The 22,490-nt window shown below is 43.3% G+C and overlaps 2 pseudogenes; one reads left to right on the plus strand and one right to left on the minus strand.

The window, feature by feature from the left end:
• LOC148773178 (MYND-type zinc finger-containing chromatin reader ZMYND8-like) overlaps positions 1 to 9,259 on the plus strand; it is a 115,575-nt pseudogene extending 106,316 nt beyond the window's left edge.
• A 52-nt stretch (positions 9,260 to 9,311) lies between these two features.
• LOC148773179 (MYND-type zinc finger-containing chromatin reader ZMYND8-like) overlaps positions 9,312 to 22,490 on the minus strand; it is a 54,383-nt pseudogene continuing 41,204 nt past the window's right edge.

Below are 22,490 nucleotides of genomic sequence, written 5' to 3' on the forward strand. Positions count from 1 at the left end.
CCCTGCTTTGGGAAAATGACTGTGAAAAGAAGGGCTTTATTTTCCAACTAAACATCTTTAAAAGTCCATCGATTTTCAAAGCAAATGTAAGGAAACACCTAAACAAAAATGTTGCCTCACCAGGACACGTGTTCTATGAAAGAAAGAAAATCTTCCTAAGGAGAAACATAAAAACAAACAATGCTATATGCATGGTGGTTTTTTATGAGCTTTCAGCAACACTCAGGAAAAACATGAAAACCAGTGTTGAGGTGTCAGCCAAGTTCACCGGTGTCAGACATCCCACAGAATCCCCACGTGCCTGTCCACGCATCATGTGAGAAGCAGATTTAGAAATGCTCGTGTCACAATGGCCAAAGTTCATGCGGGGAATTGGAGAAACGTGAAAGGCATGAGAAAACTTATACAGTACGCTGGTTGCAGATAAATTAAACCAGGTGGGGGGTGGGGAGGAGAAGCCAGTTACAGGAAGAACAAAGTTGGAGACACACGGCAGACCTGTGTTCTCATCCCACAAGAGAACCGTAAGCACATTACAAAGCAGCAGGCAACGTGGAAATAAGGCCCCATGGAAAACAGCATTTCCTTGGAAAGAATTCATAGTCTTGAGAAGGAAATGAAACAGAGGTATTCAGTTTTGAGACAAAAGAGTATTTCAAACAGAAATGTCAGTTCCAAAGCTAACAGAAATGAAGGTGAGTAAGGCTGTCCAGCTGCCAGCAGTAATTTTCTCTCTGAAGGCTTTTTTGTTGTTGTTATTTGTATTAAGTACTCAGTGTGTCAACAGTAACAGGATAAGGAGGCAGAATAAATGACCTGATCCCAGGTGGTGCCATTGGTAAAGAATCCACCTGCTAATACAGAGGTGAGGGTTTGACCCTGGATCACGAAGATCCCCCCGAAAAAGGATGTGGCAGCAACCCACTCCAGTTTCCTTGCTGGGAAGATCCCTTGGACAGAAGAGCCTGGCAGGCTATAATCCATGGGCTTTCAAAGAACTGGACATAACTGAGCACACAACAGTTCACAATAGAGTCAGGGGCGAAGTGGGTCACATGTTGGTAGGAATCCCACGTAAAGATTTGGGGGGAGATGTCCACCCATGAAGATTACGTTTGGCTTCCATTTCTTCAACCAGACCCCCAGACTACTCTCCCAGTTTCTATTAAATAGACAACTATATCTTAGGCGCACATTCAAGTCTCGTGCACAGGTTTCACGTCTGATGAGCATAGCGTGGTGTGCTGAGAACATTCCTCCCTGCAAAGGGAGGCCCGCTCTGTCCACTTGAAGGGCTGAGAGGAGACCCAGTGCCCTACTGAGCACAAAGCATCTGGGGCACTCTCTGAGATGGGAAGGTGCTCTGCAAACAGGAGTGGCCTCTCCTTTTACCTCTGAGTTTGCTTCTATCAAGAAAAAGGCACTTGCGCGCTAAGTTGCTTCAGTCGCGTCCAACTCTTTGTGACCCTGTGGACTGTAGCCCACCAGGCTTCTCTGTCCATGGGATTCTCCAGAAAAGAATACTGGAGTGCATTGCCATTCCCTTCTTCAGGGGACCTTCCTGACTCAGGGATCGAACCCGCGTTTATTAACTCTGCTGCATTGGCAGGTGGGTTCTATACTACTAGTGCCCAAAGAAAAAGGTATTCAACTACAGTTCCTAAAGTCCCCTATTCTAGGGAGCATGTGGGCCTTGGAGAGCATCACTATGAAAAAAAGGAGTGGAGGTGATGGAATTCCAATTGAGCTATTTCAAATCCTGAAAGATGATGCTGTGAAAGTGTTTCACTCAATATGCCAGAAAATTTGGAAAACTCAGCAGTGGCCACAGGACTGGAAATGGTCAGTCTTTATTCCAATCCCAAAGAAAGGCAACGCCAAAGAATGTGCAAACGACCGCACAATTGTACTCATCTCACACGTTAATAAAGTCATGCTCAAAATTCTCCAAGCCAGGCTTCAGTAATATGTGAACCGTGAACTTCCTACATAGTATATTAAAAAGCAGAGACATTACTTTGCCAACCAAGGTCCGTCTAGGCAAGGCTATGGTTTTTCCAGTGGTCATGTATGGATGTGAGATTTGGACTGTGAAGAAAGCTGATCGCTGTAGAATTGATGCTTTTGAACTGTGGTGCTAGAGAAGACTCTTGAGAGTCCCTTGGACTGCAAGGAGATCCAACCAGTCCATTCTAAAGGAGATCAATCCTGGGTGTTCATTGGAAGGACTGATGCTAAAGTTGAAACTCCAATATTTTGGCCATCTCATGCGACGAGTTGACTCACTGGAAAAGACTCTGATGCTGGGAAGGACTGGGGGCAGGAGGAGAAGGGGACGACAGAGAAGGAGGTGGCTGGATGGCATCACCAACTCTGTGGACATGAGTTTGAGTGAACTCCGGGAGTTGGTGATGGATAGGGAGGCCTGGCGTGCTGTGATTCATGGGGTCGCAAAGAGTCGGACATGACTGAACGACTGAACTGAACTGAACTTCCAGATATTCAAGCAGGTTTTAGAAAAGGCAGAGGCACCAGAGATCAAATTGCCAACATCCGCTGGATCATGGAGAAAGCAAGAGAGTTTCAAAAAAACATCTATTTCTGCTTCGTTGACTATGCCAAAGCCTTTGACCGTGTGGATCAGTATGCAGGTCAGGAAGCAACAGTTAGAACCAGACATGAAACAGCAGACTGGTTCCAAATAGAAAAAGGAGTACGTCAAGGTTGTATATTGTCAACTTGCTTATTTAACTTATATGCAGATTACATCATGAGGAACGCTGGGCTGGAAGAATCAAAAGCTGGAATCAAGATTGACAGGAGAAATATTAATAACCTCAGATATGCAGATGACACCACCCTTATGGCAGAAAGTGAAGAGGAACTCAAAAGCCTCTTGATAAAAGTGAAAGAGGAGAGTGAAAAAGTTGGCTTGAAGCTAAACTTTCAGAAAACAAAGATCATGGCCTCTGGTCCCATCACTCAATGAGAAATAGATGGGGAAACAGTGGAAACAGTGTCAGACTATTTTGGGGGGCTCCAAAAGCACTGCCGATACTGGTTGCAGCCATGAAATTAAAAGACGTTACCCCTTGGGAGGAAAGTCATGACCAACCTAGATAGCATATTAAAAAGCAGAGACATTACTTTGCCAACTAAGGTCCGTCTAGTCAAGGCTATGGTTTTTCCCGTGGTCATGTATGGATGTGAGAGTTGGACTGTGAAGAAAGCTGATCACCAAAGGATTGATGCTTTTGAACTGTGGTACTGGAGAAGACTCTTGAGAATCCCTTGGATTGCAAAGAGATCCAACCAGTCCATTCTAGAGAAGATCAATCTTGGATGTTCATTGGAAGGACTGATGCTAAAGCTGAAACTCCAATACTTTGGCCACCTCATGGGACGAGTTGACTCACTGGAAAAGACTCTGATGCTCGGAAGGATTGGGGACGGGAGGCGATGGGGACGACAGAGAATGAGATGGCTGGATGGCATCACCGACTCTGTGGACATGAGTTTGAGTGAACTCCGTGAGTTGGTGATGGACAGGGAGTCCTGGCGTGTTGTGATTCACGGAGTCACAAAGAGTCGGACACAACTGAGTGACTGAACTGAACTGAACTGTTGTTAATGAACGATAGGGCAAAAACCTCATGTCCAGGTGAGCACAGGTCATGAGCAGGCACCACAAGAAAAAGACGAGCAGTAGAAAGAAGAAAATGAGGGGGTAGTGGTATGGAAAGAAGCAAAGAGAAGAAATAAGAATAAACACAGGAGTTCCCTGAGGTCAGTGGCTAAGACTCTGCACTCCCACTGCAGGTGGCCCAGGTTCAGTCCCTCCTCACATGCCACAACTGATCCCCTGGGTAGATTAGAACAGGCCAACAGAACCACCTCCTCCCAAAAGACATCTTTTTTTTGTTGTCATTTGGAATTCCCTGGTGGTTCAGATGGTAAAGAGTCTGCAGTGCGGGAGACCTGAGTTCAATCCCTGGTTTGGAAAGATCCCCTAGAGAAGGGAATGGCAACCCAGTCCAGTATTCTTGCCTGGATAATCCCATGGACAGAAAAGCCTTGCAGGCAACAGTCAGAACCACCTACTGCAAGAAAACATCTTTTTTGTTTTTTGTTTTTTTTAAGATTAAAAATTATAAAGAAGAACCAAAATATAGAAATAATGCAACTGATATGAAGAACTGACTCATTGGAAAATATCCTGATTCCGGGAAAGATTGAAGGCAGGAGGAGAAGCGGACTACAGAGCAGATGGTTGGATGGCATCACCAACTCGATGGACGTGAGTCTGAGTAAACTCCGGGAGATGGCGATGGACAGGGAGGCCTGGTGTGCTGCAGTCCATGGGGTCGTAAAGAGTCTGACACGACTGAGCAACTGAACTGAACGCAACAAACAATATTCAGATAAAACGTACTAGACAATTAACAATTCTTTCATTGCAACTTATGCACAATATATTCTTGTTAAAAACTCATACTGCTTGCCCAACATTATTAACGTGTTCAAGTTTCTCCTGTTTTTCAAAAACCAGAAATACATAACCATCATGATGCAAGTCAGATGAAAAAGTCACTGCTTTTGGTAAAATATTGGACGGGTTATTTGCAATATTTCCTTTACAGGGGACAGGGGAGGACAGTGGATATGAAGTCCCCTCCTTTAAGCAGAAAAACAGAGAAAAGTATTCTGGGAAAAAAAAAAAAAAAAAAAAGGCTAGATGAGGTGGTCAACCCTGCTGTAGGTAGTGCACAGGGCTAATTCCAGGGAGAGCTCCCTCTACAGTCTGGCTAGGGGATTGCAAATCCCTGTTAGTCTTTTTTTTTTTTTCTTTTTTTAATGTTGATGGTTTGGAAGTCAGGGAGCTAGGTGCATGTTGGGTTTGTGTGTGGGGAGGGGTTTCCTAAAGTCGAAAGTTGCCAGGTGGGTATTGAATCATCTGCCACTTTTGAGTTCCAAATGAAAAGTGTCATTCATCTTGTAAACAGAGAAAACCACCTCAGTGATATAGATGGTAACGATATTAAAGGCAGTGATTTATCCTTGGAGAAAAAGTCCCCAAAGTCGTCTGCAAAGATAACGAATTGCAGAAGCATAGCAGCTGGCATGGATAAAAAACTTGCCTATTCCCACGGCAACTGCATACCTTTATCAAGGATCTCTGCGTTAAGCCAGCACGTCAATATAGCTTTTGATTAGCAAGCAGAGCTGGTGAACTAGGGCCGCCCGGTGCTATGGATAGGCACAACTCAACTCAGGCAGATGTTTCACGGTTCCCTTGAACGCACACAGGTAAATCAGGAGCTGATTTTGGTGTTACGAAAAGCACCACCTGCTTGGGACTCCAATTCAATACACAACTCTTTTTTTTTTTTTTTTTTTTTTGACCATGTAGGTGATGTAATGATTAGAAATGGATATCTTTATATAGGAAGGACACACTGAAAATCTAACAAACTCAGGAAGGCTCAGAATTCTCTTATCTTGTGACTCAGCTGTCACAGATGAGCATTCCAAGCAGGTGTTGGCTGTAAGCTCAAGGAGCCAAAGTCGTTAATGTTAGTTGACGGGAACATCTTTCGTCTTTGATTTCACTCTGACCAATTTCAAGAGAAACATTTCACTTTCCAAGAGCTGCGCTAGTGACTGGCTCATTCCAGGACGATATACCCAAGTGTAAGGAGAAATGCTTGATTACTATTATTGAAGAAGTGTGCTAGAACTTCCCTGGTGGTCCAGTGGCTAAACCCTGGTCAGAAAACCAGGTCCCACACACACCACAACTAAAATTTCATGTGCAGCAACTAAAAAGTTATATCCCACGTGTGGTAAATAAGACCCAGTACAGCCAAAAAAAACAAAAACAAAAAAAGTGCCCGCATCCATGGACTCACAGTTGTATTGAACACAGACTTCCTGTGTATCCCCTAAAAGCAAGCCTACTGGCTGAGAAGTATCTGATTTATTCTGGGGTGTGTAGAGTCTGGGCTCCGCAGACCTTAATGACAAAATCAGATGTGACATTGGCTGAGAAAGTCTCAACCAAGAAGATACCATCAAGACCTGTCAGACTCAACTGCAGGTCATATTTTTTTGTTGTTCAATAGCTGTTATGTCCGATTCTTTGTGACCCCATGGACTGTAGCCTACCAGGCTCCTCCATCCATGGGATTCTCCAGAATGAATCCTGGATTCTCCAGACAAGAATACTGGAGTGGGTTGCCATTTCCTTCTCCAGGGGATCTTCCCAACCCAGGGATCGAACCTGGGTCTCCAGCATTGGAGGCAGACTATTTAACCTCTGAACCATTACCCAAACTCATGTCCATTGAGTCAGTGACACCATCCAACCATCTCATCCTCTGTCATCCTTTTCCCCTCCCGCCTTCAATCTTTCCCAGCATCAGGGTCTTTTCCCATGAGTCAACTGTTCACATCAGGCAGCCAAAGTACTGGAACTTCAGTTTCAGCATCAGTCCTTTTAATAAATATTCAGGACTGATTTCCTTTAGGATTGACTGGTTTGATCTCCTTGCTGTCCAAGGGACTCTCAAGAGTCTTCTCCAACACCACAGTTCAAAAGCATCAAATCTTCAGTGCTCCGATTTCTTGGTCAACATCAAATTTTCTTTTGGACAAAGGTCTCATAAATGTTGTCATCAGGCATGTCATACCCAGCAGGGTCCACACCGTCCTGCATGATACTCAGAGAAGTAGAATGGAGAAAGTTGGTGAAGCTGTTGACCTGTTTTCAAAATTTAATTCGCTAAGTAACAATTACTAGCATTCATGAGAAGGCAGTTTCAGGATCTGAAACAGTGATGACATGTTCCCTGCATACATGAAGCAGAGGAGATGAGAGACTTCAGTACTGGAAAACTTAGGTTGTCCACATGGAAACACAGTGTAGTTCTATTTTAAAGAATTTTTACTGTCACAGCAAAAGTAAGGAATTCTCTCAGTTTGGGGACCTACCTAGGGTTCCAGTGGATAAGGTTCTCAATACAGGGGATATGGGTTCAATCCCTGGTCAGGGAACTAAGGTCCCACATGACCTGCAAGGTGGAGCCAAAAAATAAAATAAATTTTAAAAGAAAACTTTGACAAGAGAGAAATTCTCTCATCCTAAGACTCTCAAGAAGAATCATGCTTACTCATATGGTGTTGAACATGACTGCAAAGTAACCCTTGAAAGCCCAAGGAGGGCATTCTACTCAGTTTCCTTTGGAAGGAAAGTAGCCCCCCGAAAGTTTCAATTCCTCATCAGCACTGTGTTCAGCTGCTCAGTCACTTCTGACACTTTGCGACCCCACAGACTGAGCCCACTAGGCTCCTCTGTCCATGGAATTCTCCCGACAAGAACACTGGAGTGAGTTGCCATTCCCTTCTCCAGAGGCTCTTCCCGACCCAGAGACTGAACCTACATCTCCTGTATTGGCATGCAGATTCTTTACCATCTGAGCCACCAGAGGACGGCACAATTTATCACCCAAACCAGGACACCTGAGAGGAGAAGGGGGTGGGCTTATCACCTGGGACCTGAGCAAGGGGTGTTGGCTGTAACCATTCTGGGTAAACAAGAGGCTGCCATGATTATTGATGAGATGGTTGGATGGCATCACTGCCTCAAAGGACATGCTGCTGCTGCTGCTGCTGCTAAGTCACTTCAGTCGTGTCCGACTCGATGCAACAGCACAGATAGCAGCCCACCAGGCTCCTGTCCCTGGGATTCTCCAGGCAAGAACACTGGAGTGGGTTACCATTTCCTTCTCCAATGCATGAAAGTGAAAAGTGAAAGTGAAGTCGCTCAGTCATGTCCAGCTCTTTGCGACCCCATGGACTGCAGCCTACCAGGCTACTCCACCCATGGAATTTTCCAGGCAAGAGTACTGGAGTGGGGTACCATTGCCTTCTCCCCAGTGGACATGAGTCTGAGTAAATTCTGGGAGTAGCTGATGGACAGGGAGGCCTGGCGTGCTGCAGTCCATGGGGTCACAAAGAGTTGGACACAACTGAGCGACTGAACTGAAGCATGATTATTAGAAAGAAGGTTGTGAGATCTGTTCAGCCATTCTTGCCCCCAACTACACACTAGAATCATCATGGGTGAACAAACACAAGCATAAACCTATATTACATCAGCATACACACATTTACATGTACACACACATATGCGTTTGTGTATACTGAGATGTCTCATCTCTACTCCAGACCAGTTAAATGAGATTTCTGAAAATGGAATGAATCTTGAGCATAGATTTTTAACAGGTCCCCCAGGCGATATAAATAGGCAAAGGACAGAGAACCACTGACCTGGACACCCTCCGAAGACCTTCCAGCTCTCAAAACTTTGGGACCCTAATTTCTGAGCATGAAGCTCTCACCCTTCCTATGGTCAACTGCAAACTACTCTCCTTTCTAGAACGCAAAAAATTTCACACTAGTACAATAATAACCAAGAGGATAATAATAACCAACATATATTTACGAAGAGTTTACACTTTACCAAGACATTTCCCCTTTACAAAAACACGTTTTCAACATTATCTTTTTTTCTTTGCATTAACGTTGCATAAACTCTATGAGAAAGTCAGGTTGGTTATTATGATTACTGACTTTCGACGGGTGAAGATATTGAGATGTCAGAGATGATGCACACTGGCACAAGGCATCTAACACAAAGAGCCTATGGAGTAATCTCGCCCATGTCTTGATTACAAATGGTATGGGTTAGGAGCACACGCCTGGGGATCCCTGCCACGTGGGTCTGGCTTTCACATCTGTCATTCACTGGCTTGATGAGCTGGGGCAAGTTACATAACCTCTGCATGTATCAGGTCTAAAATTAAAGTTAACACCGACACTTGCTCTGCAGCAGCGGTGTAAGTATTGCATAACATTTCACATGCCACATCTCAGCAGCAGGTCCCAAAAATAGTAACAATGTGATTATTGTTGCTGCTGCTACTCTTACTCCTTCTGTTACTCCCTTCCCCACCTGCTTTTACTGCTATAATTCCCCCTCCTCCTGCTCCCTCCCCCTCCTTCCCCACCAGAAATAATAATAACATTCAGTGCCAAAGGCAGAGCCCTTCAGAGAGACAAGGTTAATCATCGTGAAACCCCCGGAGCTAATCTTTACCGGCCTCTCACACACGCTCCCAAAGAACCAGAAGGCAACGTGACTCATCCTCAGAGAAGACGCTCGGTGAAACCGGACACCCCAGACGTGTGTCCGTGTTGAACCCTGAACGTCTCTGGTACAAAGAGCAAAAGATCAGTCTCTAGACAGATGCTCAGCTGGATTCAGAAACCGGGGAGAGCGGCCTCAGAGATGCGCAGCTCACATCTGCCTTTGAGGAAGAGCCCATGTTCTGTCCCGTGCAGGGAGGAGGACACCGGGTGACGGGCCTCCAGCGACATCCCCTGGGATCTGCTCCCAGGCTTCGAGAGGCCCCACTCTTTGAGGGAAGGCCCCAGCCAGAGGGAGACCAGACTTATCAGTACAAGCGTCTGGTCATGTCTGCCCCGTAGCTGCCTCCGGACCAGTGTTGTAGCCTGTGGTTTTCCCCCTCCATTTCTCCCCCATCCCTCCTTCACAATATCAGATTCTATTGCTGAGTAGAGACTCCTCAATGAAAAATAACACGAAACACCCCCATATGTGTCAAACAACTCTGTCAAGAATGGCACAGTGGTACCTTACTCAACTGAGATGCCGTGAAAACCTTACAAAATGCTTTTTTCCAAACTGTATTACTGCATAACTTTCTAAGAGTTTATTTGGAAGGTTTTATAGAGTTACAAAATATGTCTGACTTGTCTCTCTTTCTGATGAAATGCCTACAGCGTGAGGCTTAAAAAAAGTGATTATAGATCATGTTCTAGTCATGTCATCTTTGTTGTGCAAATTAAATTTGTTATGCCACATTAGCTGAAAGATATGAATATTTTAATAACACTCAATCTATAAATGGCAAGGAAAATGAGTTAGAATTTTAAAATATAGTCAATTGCAAGGAACTGGATTTCTTGAGGACACGTTTCATCTAGAGAGGAAAGGTATTCTAAATTACTGCATTTCCAAAGTAACCATTTAATTTCATTCTCATTTTGATAATTCAGGTTTTTCTACATACTGAAATATTAAAAATAATCAAAACCATTAAAATGGTAGTTGGATCCAGTAATCTAAGTGTTTTTAATGTTAATATTATTACATATAACACTATTAAGTTAAGGATAACAAAAATAAAATAGTTACTATGTGACAAAAGGTATTCTACACTCTATATATTAACTTATCTGGATTCAGAAATATTTAAAATTTTAAGCATAATAATATTTTCTTATACGTATTAACAATTTAGTGATTATCTGGTAAATTAAATATTTCCAATGTTAATATTGTTATGGTGGAAAATAATAACAATGCAATAGTGAAACAGTTCTTACCATGTGACAAACAGAATTCTAGGCTCCTTATACACATTAACTCACTTAGCCTCACACACATTCTATAATTTAGGTGTTAATTACATTGTGTTATCCATAATATATAATGTAAGGAACTGAAAAACAGAGAGGTTAAGTAACCTTCCCAAGGTCACACAGCTATATGTGGCACTTCCTGAATTTGAACCAAACAGTCTGCATGAATGAGGAAAAGCAAAATGCTGACTTACCTTAAGCCAGACCCATTAAACTTTCACTCTGTGAGTGGGTGTCTGTGTGTAAAGCTATCAATGTACATGCGAACTGAGTTGCTGTAAATCACACTGATGTGATTTAAATGCACTGGAATTTTAAAATACGAATATGTATGGTCCTTGCTGAGTACTCACACTGAGTATCAGAAGCACGTTCAGTGGGCTTTGGCAGCCTGCCTCTCTTGTCCAAGGGAGTCTATCATCTCTTAAGAGTCTCTGGAAATGACACAATGAATGAAAAATGCCACTAGTAAAGCTGGGTCAGCACAGGCCTGTCTGCTTTTAGGCCAGCAACAGAACTTTCCAGGTGTACGTCAATCATTTTGTCAGACCTCTCACGCAATTAGCAGCAAATAGTCACTAAGGGCCTACTGTATGCCGTTCCCTTTACCAAATGCCAGAACTTTTAAAAGGTTAAGCATGGGGACTTCCCTGGTGATCCAGTGATTGGGACTCTGCCTACCAATGCAGAGTTGAACCAAGGTTTGATTCCTGGTCTGGGAAGATTCCACATGCCACAGAGCAGCTAAGCCCATGAATCACAACTACTGAAACCTGTGTGCCTAAAGTCACTGCAATGAGAAGCCTGCAAATGAAGAGGAGCCCCTGATAACCACAACCAAAGAAAGTCCACTCAAAAGCCAGCCATGGCCCAGCACAGCCAAAAACAATAAATAAAATGACAAAACAAAATGTTTAAGTATGACTCTAACACTGTTCTCAACTAGCAATACTCATATGAAAAGAATCCAATTTACATGAAATGTTTATCATTTGTCCCTCTAAGGAACAGTCAATAAAATACCCTAAACTTTTGAAGAGAATTCCAAGAGCATCCCGCTTTTACAGTGACTATGATACAGTTACGATAACGTACTTTTTGAGATGTAATTTAGAATACAGCACTGTGTAAGTTTGAAATGGAGAATGTAACAATTTGACTCACACGTCATGAAATAACCACATAGGTGATTAACAATGGTGTGTTAGTTTTAGGCGTACAGCAAACGGATTCAGTTCTGCATACACATGTATCTATTGTGTTTCAAATTCTTTTCCCATTTAGGCTGTTAATAATATTGGGCAGAGTTCCCTGTGCTGTCAAGCAGGTTCTTGCTGGTTCTCTATGTTAGATACAGCAGTGTGTGCATGTGCATCCAAAACTCCCTAACTATCCCTCCCCCCACCCTTCCCGCCAAGCCCCCACTGCACACACATAACCATACGTTCATTCTCTAAGTGAGTCTGTTTATGTTTTGTAAGTAAGTTCATCTGTATGATTCCTTTTTAGATTCCACGTATAAGCAATATGATATGTATCACAGGCTATTTCTCTTTTTCTGTCTGACTGACTTCACTCAGTATGACAATCTCTAGGTCTACCCACGCTGTTGCAAATGGAACTATTGATAATGAATGAACTTTTAAACCCTTTACTCATAATCTGGAATTCCAATGGCCAGGATTCACCTTAGGAGTCTTTTTTTTTTTTTTTTAGTTCTACCAGTTTATTGCTACCAACCCATCTCCCTCCACTCTCATGCATGTAACCGCATGGAGTGTAGCCCACCAGGCTCCTCTGTCCATGGACTTTTCCAGGCAAGAATACTGGAATGGGTTGCCATCTCCTTCTCCGAGGAGTCATGTTGTTTTAACAAGTGACCTGACTCCAGGGACTAGGTTGGGTAGGGTTTCACATCATCAGTGCCAACTGAAGGATTACACCCCTGTCTTGCAATGGCTGGGCGCCATCTTTCTTTCTCATGAGACTTTAGCCTACCTGCCTCATTCATTATTACACCCATGAGCCATGAAAAATGTCAAACACAGAGCACTCACAGGCGACATTGCTGAATAAATATATTCATAGATGAAGGAGACGGTTAATCAGTTCTTAACAGGACTGTGTTGAATAAAACACTTACTTGAAAGTATCAGCTCTGATGGGTATGTTAAAAAACTTTATCATATTACTTAATAGACAGCCTAGATCTTCGTGTATTTAATACTTCTAGCACTGACACCCATGGAAAGTCATAAATTATAAGTTTACTAAAACACAAATTCAGATAGCATGGTTGTAAAAGCCAGTAGGAAGACCCCATTTAAGTGGTGAAAAGCCTAAGCAAATCATTAAACCTCCATATCTAACATAATCTTTCCCCTCTTCACATCATTCACAAGTGGACACTACCAGAAGTTGATATGATGTTCACAAGTCTAGATTATTGATAAGATGTCTGGAAGTGAGATATGCAAAAGGGAGTAATATATACACTTAATGTTAGGCCATTGACTGTATAATCCATCAAGTTACTGGCAGCTATTAGGTTGAAAGTGTTAGTCACTCACTTGTATCCATTCTTTGAGACCCCATGAACTGTACCCTACTAGACTTCTCCATCTGTCCAGGGGATTCTCCAGCCAAGAATACTGGAGTGTGTTGCATTTCCTTCTCCAGGGGATCTTCCTGACCCAGCAATTGAATCTATGTCTCCTGCATTAACAGGCTGATCCTTTACCACTGAGCCACCGGGAAGTTATTAGGTTAGATGATCTCATTTGATGGCTTTTTATATAATGTTTTGTACCAAGTTTGAGATAGAAATTTTTATACAGTAAATTATACATTCCATTTACCTATGAGTGTATGGTATATATATCACATATATTAATTTTTACATGGGTAGTCAATTTTTGTTTCTCTAAATTTGTGTCTGTATTCTCTAAATACTCTAGGAAGAATGTGTTTCTTTAGAAATAAGAAAAATGTTATTTCTTAAAATGTAAACTCGTACAGGAGTACAAATAACTTACACTTCTTCTATGAAATAATGATGCCGTTTTGAGAAAGCTGAGCACCAAAGAATTGATGCTTTTGAACTGTGGTGTTGGAGAAGACTCTTGAGAGTCCTTTGGACTGCAAGGATATCAAACGAGACCATCCTAAAGGAAATCACTCCTGAATATTCATTGGAAGAACTGATGCTAAAGCTGAAGCTCCAATATTTTGGCCACCTGATGCGAAGAACTGACTCACTGGAAAAGACCCTGATGCTGGGAAAGATTGAGGGCAGGAGAAGGGGACAACAGACGAAGAGATGGTTGGATGGCATTACCAACTCAATAGGTGTGAGTTTGAGAAAGTTATGGAAATTGGTGATGGATAGGGACACCTGGCATGCTGAAGTACATGGGGTCGCAAAGAGTTGGACATGACTGAGCAACTGCACTGAACTTGAGTGTGAGTTTGTCCATCCACAAACGAAATTCAAAAGCCTACTTTCATGACCTACAAGTTTCCCGCTGTTATTTAGTCACTCAGCTGTGTTTGGCTCTTTGTAAACCCCCTGGACTCTAGCTCACCAGGCTCCTCTGTTACATTAGCAATAGCTCTAATTATGAGAACTCATTAATAGAGAACATCTACTCATTAATATATAAGTTATATTTACTTTAAAAATGGAGTTTTCTTCACTAAAAACATGGTTCATTCCAAAAACTGCAATTTAGGAGGCCTGAAGACCCCTTCCTCAGCTGTAGGTATGTGCCATCTCAAGACTGTTTATTGGAACTATAAAGGAGTTAGGATGTAAAGAAAAAAGAAAACACCTTTTATTCATAAAGATTCTCTGTCTCTTACTACCAATCACTGTCAACAAATGGCTCCAGGTACCTATGACTTAGAAAATTAAATTCAGCTACACATTGGAAGAGACCCTGACGCTGGGAAGGACTGAAGGCATAAGAGAGGGCGCTAGAAGATAAGCGGGTTAGATAGCATCACTGACTCAGTGGACATGACTTTGAGCAAACCCTGGGAGATGCTGAAGGACAGGGAAGCCTGGTGTGCTGCAGACCGTGGGGTAACAAAGAGTTGGACAAGACAGTGACTGAACGCACACACATGATCCAACAATTCCACTTACATGTATATACTCAAAGGAATTGAAAGCAGAGTCTTGAAAAGATATTTGTACACGCATGTATATAATACCATTTTTCACAACAGCTAAAAAAGTGGAAGCTCCCCAAGGATCTATTGACGGATGAATGGAAAAACAAAGTGTGCTATTTGCAGATCAGTTCAGTTCAGTCGCTCAGTCGTGTCAGACACTTTGTGACCCCATGGACCACAGCCTGCCAGGCCTCCCTGTCCATCACCAACTCCCGGAGTTCACTCAAACTCATGTCCATTGAGTTGGTGATGCCATCCAGCCATCTCATTCTCTGTCGTCCCCGTCTCCTCCCACCCACAATCCCTCCTAGTATCAGAGTCTTTTCGAGGGAGTCAACTCGTCGCATGAGGTGGCCAAAGTACTGGAGTTTCAGCTTTAGCATCAGTCCTTTCAATGAACACCCAGGATTTATCTCCTTTAGAATGGACTTGTTGGATCTCCTGGTAGTACAAGTGACTCTCAAGAGTCTTCTCCAGCACCACAGTTCAAAAGCATCGATTCTTCGGCGATCAGCTTTCTTCACAGTCCAACTCTCACATCCATACATAACCACGGGAAAAATCATAGCCTTGACTAGATGGACCTTTGTTGACAAAGTAATGTTTCTGCTTTTTAATATGCTATCTAGGTTGGTCATAACTTTTCTTTCAAGGAGTAAGCGTTTTTTAATTTCCTGCCTGCAATCAGCATCCACAGTGATTTTGGAGCCCCCCAAAATAAAGTCTGACACTGTTTCCACTATTTCCCCATCTATTTCCCATGAAGAGGTGGGACTAGATGCCATGATATTTGCAGATAATTGAACATTATTCACTTAAAAAGGAAAGAAATTTTGACATATGTCACAGTGTGGATGTACTGATGCTAGTAAAGTTCAGTTCAGTTCAGTCGCTCAGTCATGTCTGACTCTTTGCGACCCCATGAATCCCAGCACGCCAGGCTTCCCTGTCCATCACCGACTCCCGGAGTTCACTCAAACTCATGTCCATCGAGCTGGTGATGCCATCCAGCCATATAATTCTCTGTCGTCCCCGTCTCCTCCCACCCCCAATCCCTCCCTGAGTCAAATCGTCCAATGAGGTGGCCAAAGTATTGGAGTTTCAGTTTTAGCATCAGTCCTTCCAATGAACACCCAGGATTGATCTCTTCTACAATGGATTGGTTGGATCTCCTTGCAGTCCAAGGGACTCTCAAGCGTCTTCTACAGCACCACAGTTCAAACGCATCAATTCTTCGTGATCAGTTTGCTTCACAGTCCAACTCTCACATCCATACATGACTACGGGAAAAACCATAGACTTCACTAGACGGACCTTGGTTGGCAAAGTAATGTCTCTGCTTTTTAATATGCTATCTAGGTTGGTCATAACTTTCCTTCCAAGGAGTGTCTTTTAATTTCCTGGCTGCAATCAGCATCTGCAGTGATTTTGGAGCCCCAAAAAATAAAGTCTGACAGTTTCCACTGATTCCCCATCTATTTACCATGAAGTGATTGGACCAGATGCCATGATTTTTATTTTCTGAATGTTGAGCTTCAAGCCAACATTTTCACTCTCCTCTTTCACATTCATCAAGAGGCTTTTTAGTTCCTCTTCACTTGCTGCCATAAGGGTGATATCATCTGAATATCTGAGGTTATTGATATTTCTCCCAGCAATCTTGATTCCAGCTTGTGCTTCTTCCAGCCCAGCGTTCCTCATGATGTACCCTGCATAGAAGTTAAATAAGACGGGTGACAATATACAACCTTGACGTACTCCTTTTCCTATTTGGAACCAGTCTGTTGTTCCATGTACAGTTCTGACTGTTGCTTCCTGATCTGCATACAGGTTTCTCAAGAGACAGGTCAGGTGGTCTGGGATTCCCATCTCTTTCAGAATGTTCCACAGTTTATTGTGATCCACACAGTCAAAGGCTTTGGCATAGTCAATGAGGCAGAAATAGATGTTTTTCTGGAGCTCTCTTGCTTTCTCCATGATCCAGCGGATGTTGGCTATTTGATCTCTGGTTCCTCTGCCTTTTCTAAAACCTGCTTGAACATCTGGATTTCACCGTTCACATATTGCTGAAGCCTGGCTTGGAGAATTTTGAGCATGACTTTACTAGCGTGTGAGATAAGTCCAATTGTGCAGTAGTTTGAGCATTCTTTGGCCTTGCCTTTCTTTGGGATTGGAATGAAGACTGACATTTTCCAGTCCTGTGGCCACTGCTGAGTTTTCCAAATTTGCTGGCATATTGAGTGCAGCACTTTCACAACATCATTTTTCAGGATATGAAATAGCTCAATTGGAATTCTATCACCTCCACTAGCTTTGTTCATAGTGATGCTCTCTAAGGCCCACTTGACTTCATATTCCAAGATATCTGGCTCCAGGTGAGTGATCATGCCATCGTGATTATCTTGGCTGTGAAGATCTTTTTTGTACAGTTCTTCTGTGTATTCTTGCTAACTCTTCTTAATATCTTCTGCTTCTGTTAGGTCCATATCATTTCTGTCCTTTATTGAGCCCATCTTTGCATGAAATATTCCCTTGATATCTCTAATTTTCTTGAAGAGATCTCTTGTTTTTCCTATTCTGCTGTTTCCCTGTATTTCTTTGCACTGATCGCTGAGGATGGCTTTCTTATCTCTCCTTGCCATTCTTTGGAACTCTGCATTCAGATGCTTATATCTTTCCTTTACTCCATTGCTTTTCGCTTCCCTTCTTTTCACAGCTATTTGTAAGGCCTCCTCAGACAGCCATTTTGCTTTTTTGTATTTCTTTTCCATGGGAATGGTCTTGCTTCCTGTCTCCTGTACAATGTCACGAACCTCCATCCATAGTTCATCAGGCACTCTATCTATCAGATCTAGTCCCTTAAATCTGTTTCTTACTTCAACTGTATAATCATAAGAGATTTGATTTAGGTCATATCTGAATGTCCAGTGGTTTCCCCTACTTTCTTCAAATTCAGTCTGAATTTGACAATAAGGAGTTCATGATCTGAGCCACAGTCAGCTCCTGGTCTTGTTTTTGCTGACTGTATAGAGCTTCTCCATCTTTGGCTGCAAATAATATAATCAGTCTGATTTCACTGTTGACCATCTGGTGATGTCCTTGTGTATAGTCTTCTCTTGTGTTGTTGGAAGAGGGTGTTTGCTATGCGTTCTCTTGGCAAATGTCTATTAGCCTTTGCCCTGCTTCATTTCATGCTCCAAGGCCAAATTTGCCTGTTACTCCAGGTGTTTCTTGACTTCCTACTTTTGCACTCCAGTCCTCTGTAATGAAAAAGACTTCTTTTTCGGGTATTAGTTCTAAAACTTCTTGTAGGTTTTCATAAAATCATTCAACTTCGGCTTCTGGTTGGCGCACAGACTTGGCTTAATATAATACTGATCGATTTGCCTTGGAAACAAACAGAAATCATTCTGTCGTTTACATGGGTATAATAACACCTTTAAGGCACATGCTAAGTGAAATAAACTAATCACAAAATGACAAAATAAATAAATAAAAATAAAAACATGGTTCAAACAGTAGACTCAACAAAGTCATGGCTATTTAGAAACTCAGTGACCATTTTAGGTAAGAATAAACATAGAATCATTCTAAACAAGTAACATACTCCACAGCCACTTGACTTTTATGCAGAGCAGAACTTAATTCATCAGTTCTCTACAGAGTAAACAGCTTTCCTGGTAGCTCAGCTGGCAAAGAATCTGCCTCCAATGCAGGAGACCCCGGCTCGATTCCTGGGTGGGGAAGATCCCCTAGAAAAGGGATAGGCTACCCACTCCCAGTATTCTGGGGCTTCCCTGGTGGCTCAGACAGTAAAGAAGGCGCCTGTAATGCGGGAGATGTGGGTTCAATCCTTGGGTAGGAAAGATGCCCTGGAGAAGGGCATGGCAACCCACTCCAATATTAGAATCCCTTGAATAGAGGAGCCTGGTGGGTTGCAGTCTGGGGAGTTGCAAAGAATCAGACACAACTGAGTGACGAAGCACAACAATCTAAGTCAGGGGTCCCCAACCTCTGGAGACTAATGCCTGATGATCTGAGGTGGAGCTGTTGTCATAATAAAAATAAAATAAAATGAACATTAAATGGAATGTGCTTGAATCAACTGGAAAGCATCCACTTGCACCCCCAGCCCATGGAAAAATTGACTTCCACAAACCACTTCCTGATTTCAAAAAGGTTGGGGACTGCTGGTAAGTCCCACTCTCCTCTGGCTGGCCTTATTCTCCCAGCATTTCTAGGACTGTTGTCAAGAAGCTGTGCAGAATCTTTTCTATCTCTTAATGATGAAAAGTGACAGTGAAAGTCTCTCAGTCATGCCTGATTCTTCGCGACCTCATGGACTATAGTCCATGGGACTTCCAGGCCAGAATAATGGAGTGGGTAGCTGTTTCCCTTCTCCAGAGGATCTTCCCTACCCAGGAATGGAATCCAGGTCTCCTGCATTGTGGGTGGAGTCTTTACCAACTGGGCCACCAGGGAAGCCTGATGATGAAGCTGAGGCTTATTTAGCCCTGACTTTCTATTTAGGCACCTCCCTCTCCCAAACCTGCATTATGGTTCTGGTAACCTTTTGACCCAGCTCCCCTGGTGGCTCAGCAGCAAAGAATTTGACTGTCAATCCAATACAGGAGACTGGGGCTCTATCCTTGGGTCGGGAAGGGAATGGCAACCCACGCCAGTATTCTTGCCTGGAGAATCCCATGAACAGATGATCCTAGTGGGCTACAGTCCAGAGGGATCTCAAAAGAGTCAGACACGACTGAGTGCCTGAACCACCACCACCATCACCACCACCCGGGTGGCCACAATGAGAACTTCTCAAAGATCATTCGTCCTCATCCTTGTCTACATCTTAGATTCCCCTGCCTGGAACAGTGGTCTTCAGCCTTGACTCACCTGGGAGCTGTCTGTCTCTTCCTGATGATAGTTTTGATGTCCAATCTCCATCATAGACTGATCAAAAGCAGAAGATTGACGCTGGAAGGTTGTACACCCTACACAGTAGGAGGGTGTCCCAGGTCCCAAGACTGAATATGGGGAAACGGACGTGGTCTGCATTGTCTGCAAACCCCCTCCCAACTTGCATGCAGAACCGGGAAGAGCAGGTGGCTCTTCTACCTCAGCACGCTGTCCTCTCCTTCTCAACTGTGCCCGTGAGCGGGAAGGCCTTCCTCCCTGTACTCAGGCAGTGACTTGCCCTAAATCATGTCCTGAGCCCCCTTCCTCCACAGGATGAAAGAACACCTCTGAGTCTGTCTTGAGAACTCCCGTGCTTAATGGTTTGCTGCAAGACAAGACTCTCATACTGGCTGCTGCAGCTAAGTCGCTTCAGTTGTGTCTGACTTGTTGCGACCCCATGTACTCTAGCCCATCAGGCTCCCCCGTCCATGGGATTTTCCAGGCAAGAGGACAGGAGTGGGTTGCCATTTCCTTCTCAAAAGTGAAAAGTTGCTCAGTGATATCCGATTCTGCAACCCCACGAGCTGTATAGTCCAGAATCCTGGGGCCAGAATCCTGGAGTGGGTAGCCTTTTCCCTTCTCCAGGGGATCTTCCCAACCAAGGGATCAAACCGAGGTCTCCCACATTGCAGGCTGATTCTTTACCAGCTGAGCTACAAGGGAATCTGCCAAATGCATACATATGACCCCTCCCTGTTAAGCCTTCCTCTCCTCCCCACAAGCCACCCCTCTGGGTCATCTCAGAGCACCGAGCTGAGCTTCCTGCACTAGACGGCATTTCCCTACCAGCTGTCCACGCTACACAAGTCAGTGTATATAGGTCAGTACTATTCTTTCAGTGCATTCCACCCTCTCCTTCTCCGTGGGGTCCACATATCCGTTCTCTGCGTCCACGTCTCTATTTCCAACCTGCACACAGGTTCACAAGTACCATTTTTCAAGTTAAACTGCCTTGGAAGTTTGAAGATACTTGAAGCCGAATTTTCTCTTTGCCTTAGCCAGTCAGATACACCAACTAAAGACTGTATCAAACAACCTAAAGATTCATAACTCTTCTAAACAGGTATTACATGTTAACTACCTTCTAGATGCTGGCAGCAACCAGTCCGGACGAGACAGTCCCTACCCCAAATCAACTCTGAACACAGAGGGTGGAGGCTAAACACATCACTCACCAAAATAAGAGGTGATAAATGCTGTCACAATGCCCCATGCCTGGCAGCAAAGAGAAGAGTGGGATTAATATTGACAGAATTTGTTTGACTTTAATCCAAAAGGGCAGCCTGAGACAGAAGGGTTGTTTAGGCCTTGAAGGATAAGTAGAATGTAACAAAACAGACAAATGTGAAACTACGTTCCAGCAAGAAAAGACAGGGAGATAAAAATGGACAGTTTATCCATCAGGATTTTTTTTTTTTTCAAATTCCTACTCCAGTCTTTTTCTTGTATTAGACACTAAATACAGAGAAGTCAATGGCACCGCACTCCAGTACTCTTGCCTGGGAAATCCCATGGACAGAGGAGCTTGGTAGGCTGCAGTCCATGGGGTCACGAAGAGTCGGACACAACTGAGCAACTTTACTTTCACTTTTCACTTTCATGCATTGGGGAAGGAAATGGCAACCCACTCCATTGTTCTTGCCTGGAGAATCCCAGGGACAGTGGAGCATGGTGGGCTGCCATCTGTGGGGTCACACAGAGTCGGACATAACTGAAGCGACTTAGCAGCAGCAGCAGCAGACACTAAATAAAGTTTATTTAAAGAGTGATGAGAGGCACAAAGAAAAATTGATTCGATACATGGTATATCAGAAAGTAGGACCTTGGCCAAAGACATGACCCGTGCTTATAACACCGTTCCTAATGCAAATTTTGTTCTCATTACAATAACCAACTTTACGACACAACTTTCAAGAAAAGCAGTTATCAGAGTTACCACTGTAACTGATAAGTGAAGGAAGGGTTGCTTTCTTTTTTTATATTTATTTATTTTTTTTTTATTGGAGGCTACTTACTTTACAATATTATATTAGTTGGTTTTGCCATAAATTGACATGAATCCACCCCGGGTGTACATGTCTTCCCCATCTTGAAACCCCTCCCACCTCACTCCCCATCCCATCCCTCTGGGTCATCCCCATGCACCAGCCCCGAGCATCCTGTCTCATGCATCGAAACTGGACTAGCGATGCATTTCACATATGATAATATACATGTTTCAATGTCATTCTCCCAAATCATCCCACCCTCGCCCTCTCCCACAGAGTCCAAAAGACTGTTCTACACACCTGTGTCTCTTTTACTGTCTTGTATACAGGGTTATCGTTATCATCTTTCTAAATTGTATATATATGCGTTAGTATACTGTACAGGTGTTTTTCTTTCTGGCTTACTTCACTCTGTATAATAGGCTCCAGTTTCATCCACATCATTAGAAATGATTCAAAAGTATTCTCTTTAATGGCTGATTAATAATCCATGTGTATATGTACCAAAGCTTTATTATCCATTCGTCTGCAGATGGACATCTAGGTTGCTTCCATTTCCTGGCTATTATAAACAGTGCTGCGATGAACATTGGAGTATATGTGATTCTTTCAAATCTGGTTTCTTCACTGTGTATGGCCAGGAGTGCGATTGCTGTGTCGTATGGCAGTTCTATTTCCAGTTTTCTAAGGAGTCTCCTCACTGTTCTCCAAAGTTGCTGTACTAGTCTGCATTCCCACCAACAGTGTAACAGGGTTGCCTTTTCTCCACACCCTCTCCAGCATTTATTGCATGTAGACTTTTGGATAGCAGCCATTCCGACTCGTGTGTAATGGTATCTCATTGTGATTTTGATTTGC

This window comes from Moschus berezovskii, chromosome Y (genome assembly GCF_049115385.1).
Source record: "Moschus berezovskii isolate FMDL1 chromosome Y, NW_MosBer_1.0, whole genome shotgun sequence".
In the NCBI taxonomy this organism is placed as follows: domain Eukaryota; kingdom Metazoa; phylum Chordata; class Mammalia; order Artiodactyla; family Moschidae; genus Moschus; species Moschus berezovskii.